General features: G+C 38.8%; 1 pseudogene; it reads right to left on the bottom strand.

Moving 5' to 3' along the window:
- Positions 1-1158: 1158 nt before the first annotated feature.
- LOC121482550 lies at positions 1159-7705 on the bottom strand (annotated as a pseudogene).
- Between the last annotated feature and the right edge of the window lie 1469 nt (positions 7706-9174).

The following is a 9174-nucleotide window of genomic DNA, read 5'->3' as shown; positions in this document are numbered from 1 at the left end:
CCGAGGGCAACCCCGCCCTCCTGGGTCCTGCTCTAACTGCCTGGGGGCGCCTTTCCACGGGGAAGGTTGGTGCAGCTCCTGCTTCTCCAGGACGGAGCTCTCCTGTCCTGGGGACACTCGCCCCGGCCTCAGCCCGGCTCCTCGCAGGGCCCCTCCCCCTTGGAGGCCTTTTGTTTCTTTATTTCTTTTTCCCCGTCTTCCTACCTTGATAGAACCGTGAACTCTTCTCACTGTAGCATTCCAGCTGGTCTCTCTTTAAATCTCCGGCCGAATTCGTAGATTTTCAGGATGATTGGAAGGTTATCTAGGTAATTTGTTGGGGACAGGTGATTTGGAGACCCTACTCTTCCGCCGTCTTGCCCCTCCTTCGCCTTATTAGTTTTTAGACAGGTTTAGAAAATGATAATTGGCATTAGTTCATCCAGTCCAGTATTAGATCTGTATAACCTGTGGAAACAAGATAATGGGTTTAAAATGAGTGGATTATACTGTTTATTTTTAGTCCCTTTGTGTTTGATTTTCACAAAGAGACTAGATATTATCCAGGGTGATGATATTATCCAGGGCGACAATAATTTGGGGATCACTTTGTTCTGTGGTAGAGTTTAGCTAGAAAATAGTTGAAGCCACATCATCGTGTGTGTACCCTGTATGTATGAAAATGTAAAGTAGGAAGTAGTAAACATTCTCAGGGCCAGGGGATCCACTGTGAAATGTGGATAAAAATGAATGTAAGTTTTCTACTTTATGTCCCCAGATCATTTCACTATTGGCAGTGATATTTAATACTAAAAGCAGTAATCACAGGCACAGATAATCTTGGGAAATAAAAGTCAACATCGGAATGTGTTATAATTTAAACAGTTTTAACACCTACTATTTTGAATTGCTGGCAATCAGTCCTTAATGTGATATAAGCCACTGATTAAAGGCAGTGGTTGGTCATCACAACCAGATTCATAATTTATGTGACGTCTTCATACATCAAATGGGTGGTATTGTCACCATATCTAAGGTTGGCTATTTCTTCTGTGACTCCATTTACTTTTTCCTTTTTTCTTTCAAAAATTTTTTTACCAGTTTCTAAGGATCTTTTTTTAAAGATTTTATTTATTCATGAGAGAGAGAGAGAGAGAGAGAGGCAGAGACACAGGCAGAGGGAGAAGCAGGATACATGCAGGAAGTCCAATGTAGGACTCGATCCCAGGATCTCAGGATTTCGCTTGGGGCCAATGGCAGGTGCTAAACCACCGAGCCACCCAGGGATCCCCTCTAAGGATCTTTATTCACAAATCAGTATAGTATTGATGAGTTTGAATGTCATATATACATATGACATAGTAATACAGATTATGAAAAGTATCATTCACAATAAAACTATTATTTTATATAACTGAATCATCTGATAAGCAGTAACTTAATGGACACAACTGTTCCCTCTGAATGAACCAGTTTTATGATTTTTTTCCTAGAAAGTTTTGAGTTGAATATAGTTTCTTGCTGCTTCTTTCCATGATTCAAGGCTTAAGATAAAATCCTTAGAAACAAGCAATTATAATGTGATGTCTTTCAGTATCAAGGAGAGATAGGAGTGAGAAAAAGGTCATCTTGTCATTTTTTAAAGGTCCACAATTGCTATGCTTTGCGGCGTATGGGGGAGAGGACTTCATAGTAGAGGAGGAAAGAATCAGTTCCAACAATCATGAACATTTCTAAACTGTCAATATCAAGAGTTAATTTCTAAAACACAAATTTATAAATAGAAGCCATCCAGTTAGCTGTTAACTGAAATGTGTATGCAGTATAGTTAGGGAAATACTGTGCTTGCAAAGCCACATACCTTTTATTAGAGATGCCTAATTTTAAAATAATACATTTCCTTATTGGATATGCAAGTGAGCAACAGAGGAAGTGGTGCATTTGCAAAACCAGCTGGTGCTAAGGATTTCAACACTTCCAGAAGATGCAAGCTAGAGAACATTTTTAGGCCCCAGGGGGGTTCTTTTCTCTCAAACAAGATGTCTCCATTGAAGTCACTTGAATTTTGTTTCAGTCTTATGAAAATTCTAGTATTGGTTGAGGATAGTCTCCAAATGTTTCTTGAGTCACTCTCTGGACTCTGTTTTTCTATTCTGTTTTCATGAATGATCATTGACTCCATGTATATATCCAGCTCAAGGGTTCGTTCTTGTAGAAGTCTAGTAGAGCTGTGAGTTTCAATGGTCTGATTATACTTTTTAAAAAACAATAGACTTAAGAGAGTCCAGATGCTGGCTATTTAAGTCGATATTCACAATCTTATGGTGATTGTTAGCAACTATCAGTGCCTGACCCAGAAGGGATATATTGCTCTCAGCTCGCAGGAAATGATGGCATAGGGAATCTGGGAATAATACACCATAAAAGCAGGTTTGTGCTGGTTTGGCTTTCTATACTGTACCCCAGCTAATTTGAACCTATACTGCATTCTCCTCAGTGCCTCTGAAACTATCACATTTTTTATGCTCTCTGAAGAATTTTCTTTTTTAAAAAAGATTTTATTTGACAAAAAGAGCACAAGCAGAGGAAGTGGCAGGCAGAGGGAGAGGGAGCCACAGGCCTCCTGCTGAGCAGAGAGCCAGACTTGGGGCTAGATCCCAAGACCCTGGGATCATGACTTGAGCTGAAGGCAGATGCTTAACACCCAGGTTCCCATCTCTGAAGAATTTTCTTAAATGAATGTGAATTGTTCCATATCAAAAAGGTCAATGTCTTCATCTGGTCATTTATTCATCTGAAAAGTATCCCAGACTTTCTGGTGCCAATGAAATTAAGTATAAATGATGTCTAAAAGGTCTGCATCATTGAGACTTGCACACTTCTCCCAAAGCAGAACCAAGTCTTGAATGAGAGATTCCTTTCTCTGCTGGAAGTTTATGGCTTGCAGTTGATTTTCAGGGAAAAAAAAAAAAAACTCAGGCTTTGAGTATTGTCATTTCAGTAATTGGGATTTTCTTATTTTTTATTTATTTATTTATTTGATTTCAAGTTGTTTAATTCTAGTTAGTTAACATATATGGTAAAATTGGTTTCAGGTGTAGAGTTTAGTGATTCATTACTTATATATGACATCCAGTGCTCATCACAAGTGCCCTCCTTAACACCCAGCACCGATTTAGCCTACCTCTGGCTGCCTCCCTACATCAACCCTTAGTTTGGTCTCTATGGTTAAGACTTTCTCATGGTTTGTTTTTCTCTCTTTTTCCCTCCTTCCCCTATGTTCGTCTGTTTTGATTCTTAATTTCCACATATGAGTGAAATCATGTGGTCTTCTGGGAAGGAGCTGCTGCTCTGATTGTGGGCCAACTTGCCCTAGTAAAGATGCACCTGCAAGGTGCAGGGGGACAAGCCTTGGTGGCTCCAGCTTCCACTGAGGGCAACTGTGTTGCTTACTGAAGTCTGTCAGTGCTGTTAGGCATGGGGAAAATGGTAAAGCCCTGCTGTCCTGTTCCCAGAGTGGAGAATTCACGCCTGCCACTGTTCAGGAAACCCTCACAGAAGAGTGAACAACCTCCCCTTCTTGTGTCCCTGCATCTCTGCCTCTCTGTCTATTCTAGCTTGACTGCCTGCCGGGGTGGCACAGTACTCCTGTGTTTTATCTCTGGCATGCAGCAGTTTCAAAACGCCAAGTTTTAGGGATCCTATGTGGCATGGACCTGTTCTGATCCCCTGGGGGGAGGTCTCCTTATGGTGTGACGGTGCTGCTTAGTTCCAGAAAAGCAGTCACACTACCATGCAGAGGCTTGGAGTTTATGATAAAGCACAGTAAAAAGCTGGGACCAAGGTTTGCTGCCCTCAGCAGATATCTCTGTTCCTATGCTAATGACCAGAGCAATACATTAGTGCCTGCCAGCTCTTTTGTCCCCTGAGAGGCCCTGCCACCTCTCTCAAGTTCACTCCAAGTAGGAGAACTTTCTCTCTCAGTGCAACCCAGGGGATCCTCAAGCCATCCACTCCCAGGCCTCTGCATATCTTCCCCATAGGGGCACTGCTATGCCAGTCAGTCTCCTCTTGGCAGTGGCATGGACTTCTACAACCTCAGACTTTGAGCTCTGCTGCTTGTAAAAACGTGATAATCAACTGCTCTAGTTTTTCCAGTTAATGGTTTTGGGGATGTGCTTCTTTTGTTCAATTCCCTGTGGGCTGCTTTCTCTCTGTTTCTCTCTAAGATCAAGGATCCCTCCCCTCTGCAGCATCTATGATTCCTTTCTACACAGAATCACATCTCAGCACCTCCTACCTTCCATAGTGTGGCTTTTTTCTCGTTCTGCAATTTGTTTTCTCAGCATTTAGATCGATCTCTTGGGTGTTAAGAATGACTTGATATTTATCTAGCTGTGTTCAAGGGTTGAGACAAGCATAGAGTTCTACTGCTCTGCCATCTTAACTCCTTCCCCCAGTCATTGGGATTTTTAAGATGATTCTCTTGATAGACTTGGCAACAGTTTCATACATCTCTTTGGCAAGTCCGACATTCCCAGCAATGTCTTTTCTCAGCAGCTGTTCTCTTTTCTTCCTTTTTTTAAAAAATGGAAATATAATCAACATACAGTATTATTAATTTTGGGTGTATGATATAATGATTCAATAACTCATCAAGGTAAGTGTACTCTTAGTCTCTTTTATATACTTCACCCATCCCCTCACTCACCTCCCCTCTGGCAACCATCAGTTTGTTCTCTGTATTTTAGAGTATGTTGTGGGGTTTTTTTTTTCAGTCTGTCTTTATTTGTTTTTTAAGTTCCACTTAATGGATGAAATCATATGGTATTTTCCTTGCTTTCATTGTCTTATTTCACATTATGTTTATACATGAAGCTAGTATAACATTTTAATTATTATTGAATTAAAATATATATTAAATTTTAAAAATCACTTTTAGTTTCTTTTTTGAACTTTCATCTTTATTGGCTAATTCATTTTCTCATTATACATTTTTGTTAAACGTCATATGGGTTTATCAGTAGGAAACAAAGAGGCAATATAAACAAATGCTTTGTTCCCTGCACATAAGCTGAGTATATGCTCAGTGACCAATCACCAAAAGACTGAAAAAAATGATGCAATTAGTCATTAACCATAATTTACATCTGTTAATTGCATAGTAATGATTTATGTACTCAAGAGCTAACAGTAAGGTGTGTACTTTATTCAATTACTGACGTTAGTGTACCATGGTAAATGAAATTTCAATTGTGTTGTTGGGCAACTGGTATTATTTAACTAAAGTATGGTAAGTGAAATCTATGCATTCCATAACTGTGCAAAGTAAGGAATACCTGCATTTTTGCTATTTCCTTTGAATATTGATCATTTTAGTATATATGTGGACATATATGTGAAACTGTGTCTTTTTTAAACAGTCAATTATAAGCTGATATGCTTCTTTTAAAAATAGACCTTTTGTAAGTATAATTACATCTAGATTTCAATAATGGCCCTATTTATATTATGGTAACTAACATAAACTAGATATCTGTAGAGTGAAGTAAAAAAGGCTATCCTATCCTAGTGTTTTAGGCATGCCACATCCAGTGTCTACAAGGGAGAAGTCTGAGCTTTCTAGATCTAGAATCTCAGTTAAACCAAAACAGTCACTGGTTTATAGCTCAGAGACCTACCATCAAGTTGTCCACACTGTAGAATGGGGGAGAGGATAGACTAGGTTCGTCAAGCCTTAGACTTGGCACTGCTTAGTACAATAAGCCTTTCAGGTGTATTCAGTAAACCTACAATTAAAACAGTTGGATCAACCCCTTCAAATGAGCAATCAAAGCCCAAGGGGCAGAAAGAGCCTGAATAGTGCATTTTGCAAATATTTATTGAACACTTACTAAATAATAGTAGGTGTTAAGCACTGGTGAATAAAATCTCAACAGACATTGTCCCTGACTAAACTTAAAATCTATTGGAAGAGGCAGAAAATACCAAGAAAATATAAACATATAATTATACATTGTGATAAGAATATTAAAGGGAAAGGGAAATTGGATGCAGTATAAAACAAGGGAAAGGGACATATTTACTTTAGAAAGGGTGGCTAGAGAAGGAATCTGTGAAAAGATCACATTTAAAGCCAAACCTAAGGAGAAAGAAATCCGCCACAAAGGGAATGGGTTGTGCTTCCTATGCAATGTAGGCAAACTATTGTGGCTAGATAGAGATCAACAAACTATGGCTCATTGGCTGAATCTGACTTTCTGCATCTTTTTTTGTTTGGCTGGCATCCAGAGAAGGTTTATATATTTTTTGTTCATTAGAAGGAAAAAAATCCTAAAGAAAAAAAATTTCATGTTATATGTAAGTTTTATGAAATTTCAAGTATCCAAAAAATTTTTGGAATACAGCAAAGCTATTTTATTTATTGTCAATACTGCTTGATGTTCAGCATAGCTGAATAGTTGTAACAAAAATCATATGACCAAAAAGTTTAAAATAATTGCTATCTGGTGTTTTGCAAGAAATGATTACCAATCATTGGACTAGAAATTAAGAGTAATGTCATGTGAAAAAGTTGAAAGGGTATGACAGAATAAGATCATGAAAGACACTAGAGAAAGAGAGCCAAAGAGAATTAGTTTGTATTTTATTATTTAAAAATTTTTGATGTACAATGGGAAACCACTGAATCTTATGAAGCAAAGGAATGTCCTGATCCAATTTATATTTTAGGAATATCATTCTGACATTTGATTTTAAATCATAATGTAGAAGTAGTAAAAGGCCATTATTCCCACTATAACTAGAAAAAGATAAACCCTAAACAAGTAAAATACAAACATCAGAATTTCTAGCTCCGCATAGGTATAGAAAGTTGGAGAAGGTAAAGATCATCAAATAGCCACCATCTTCAAGAGAAGAAGATAGTGGTGGTGGTGGTGGAGGAGAACTCTAAGCTTGCCTCATCCCATGAATGCAACTAAATAACTATCAAATCATTTGAGATATCCCAGAAATCAATCTGAAGAGTAGTAGGACAAATTCTACAACTAAATGTAAAGAAGAGGCGACATCAAAGAAAGTCCAAATTGTGGAGACTATAGCTTGGGAGAGAAATGGATTGTTGCCTCTGTGATGGAGAGATTAGCCATGGTTGCAGAGAAAGGCCAGAGACAGACTAGCACATAGCGGAGCACAAAAGGAAAATGAATCTCCATAGCAGTGCGCTTGGAAAGTGGGAGAGACTAAATTTTATGAGTTCTGGGAACCAGCAGGGCTTAAGCTTGGCATTTTAAAAGTCAGCATGCTTGGCTCTGAGAGAGCTGGAAAGACAGGGGGCTGCTCTTAGAGAAAAGGCAGGGCAAACAGCCTGTGACATACAACATGGAAACAGCTATCTAAAGAGCACCTTGGGCACACAATGGGGAGGTTAGTTGCTCATCTTAGAGCATTTCCCAGAGAGGCAACATTCAGAGACCCCTCAAGGAACAAAGGAAGTGGTAGGTTCCATTTTCCTCCCACCCCTCAGCATAAACACAGAGCCACTACAGGAACAAGTGCAGTGCCAACACTTGCTACGTAGGTTGCTTACACCAAGGAGAACCATCCTTCCCAGGCATACTTGCCTTAGTTCTAGTGTGGTGGGCATCCTCTCCCAGAAGACCGAAACCACTGCCAACACCAAGTCTCCTGACCCAGGTCTCATTTCACAAGCAGACCGGAGCATACCTAGATAAAACTCACCATATTCAAGCCAGGGACCAAAAACTGCCCACAACAGGCAAAGAGAGCCTCTACAGAAGACTGGCCTGAGGGACAAAATGGCCAGGACGCAATAGCAGAGCACACACAGCATACAATCTAGAAACTCTCAGCAATGCCAGGTCCTGGGGAAAAGGGGACACTACACTGCAGGGCACCGAACGACCTCTTCTTCATAAAGCCTGAAGGACAGAAGTAGCTGACTTTCCTTACACACAGAAATAGGCTCAGAGACAGGCAAAATCAGGAGAAATTTGTCCCAAATGAAAGAACAGCACAAGGCCACAGCCAGAGATCTAAGTGAAACCATTGTAAGTAACATACCTGATGAAGAATTGAAAGTAATGATTATAAGAATACTCATTGGGCTTGAGAAAATAGTGGAGCCCTTAACATGAGGTGGGCACTTGACAGGATGAGCACTGGGTGTTATTCTGTATGTTGACAAATTGAACACCAATAAAAAATAAATTTATTAAAAAAAAAGAAATAAGGAATAACAGCACAGATAAGGAACTCAATAAAAAAAATGAGAAACACACTTGATGGAGTGACCAGCAGGCTGGAAGAAGCAGAGCAACAAATTAATGACCTAGAAGACAGAGTAATGGAAAGTCATCAAGCTAAACAAAAGAGAGAGAAAAAAAGAATTATTCAGGAACTCAAGGAAACCATCATATGTAATATTTGTATTATAGGCGTCCCAGAAGAAAATAGACAAAAAGGTACAGAGAATTTATTTGATGAAATAAGAGCTTAAAACTTCCCTAATTTGGGGAAGGAAACCAATATCCAGATCCAGGAGGCACAGAGAACCCCCAACAAGATCAACAAAAGCAGATCCACACCAAGACATACTGTAATTAAAATGATTAAGTGGATTGATGAATCACTGCATTCTACCTCTGAAACTTAAAAATACAGTATATGTTAATTAGTTAAATTTAAATAAAAAATAAATTAAAAAATAAAATGGTAAAATGTAGTGATAAAGAAAAAATATTAAAAGCAGCAAGACCAAAGAAGACAGTTACATACAAATAAACCACATAGGGCTATCGGTGGATTTTTCAGCAGAAACATTCCACACCAGAAAGAAGTGTCATGATATATTCAAAGTGCTGAATGGGAAACACCTGCAGCCAAGAATGCTGTATGCAGCAAGGCTATCCTTTAGAATAGAAGGAAAGATAAAGTTTTAGAGACAAAAACTAAACTGACCACTAAACCAGCCCTGCAGGAAATAAAGGGGACTTGTTGAGTAGGAAGGAAAGACCAAACACAGTATCAAGGTAGGAAACACAGAAGCAGTAAAAAATATTGAATATTTCTGTAAAAAATCAGTGAAGGAACTCACAAAATAAGAGAATGTAAAATATGACACCATATATCTAAAACATGGGGAGAACAGTAAATAATGGGTTGAAATGTAAA

This window comes from Vulpes lagopus, chromosome X, assembly GCF_018345385.1.
Source record: "Vulpes lagopus strain Blue_001 chromosome X, ASM1834538v1, whole genome shotgun sequence".
In the NCBI taxonomy this organism is placed as follows: Eukaryota; Metazoa; Chordata; class Mammalia; order Carnivora; family Canidae; genus Vulpes; species Vulpes lagopus.
The sequence above is the reverse complement of the archived record's forward strand: the minus strand, read 5'-3'. Positions and strand labels throughout refer to the sequence as shown.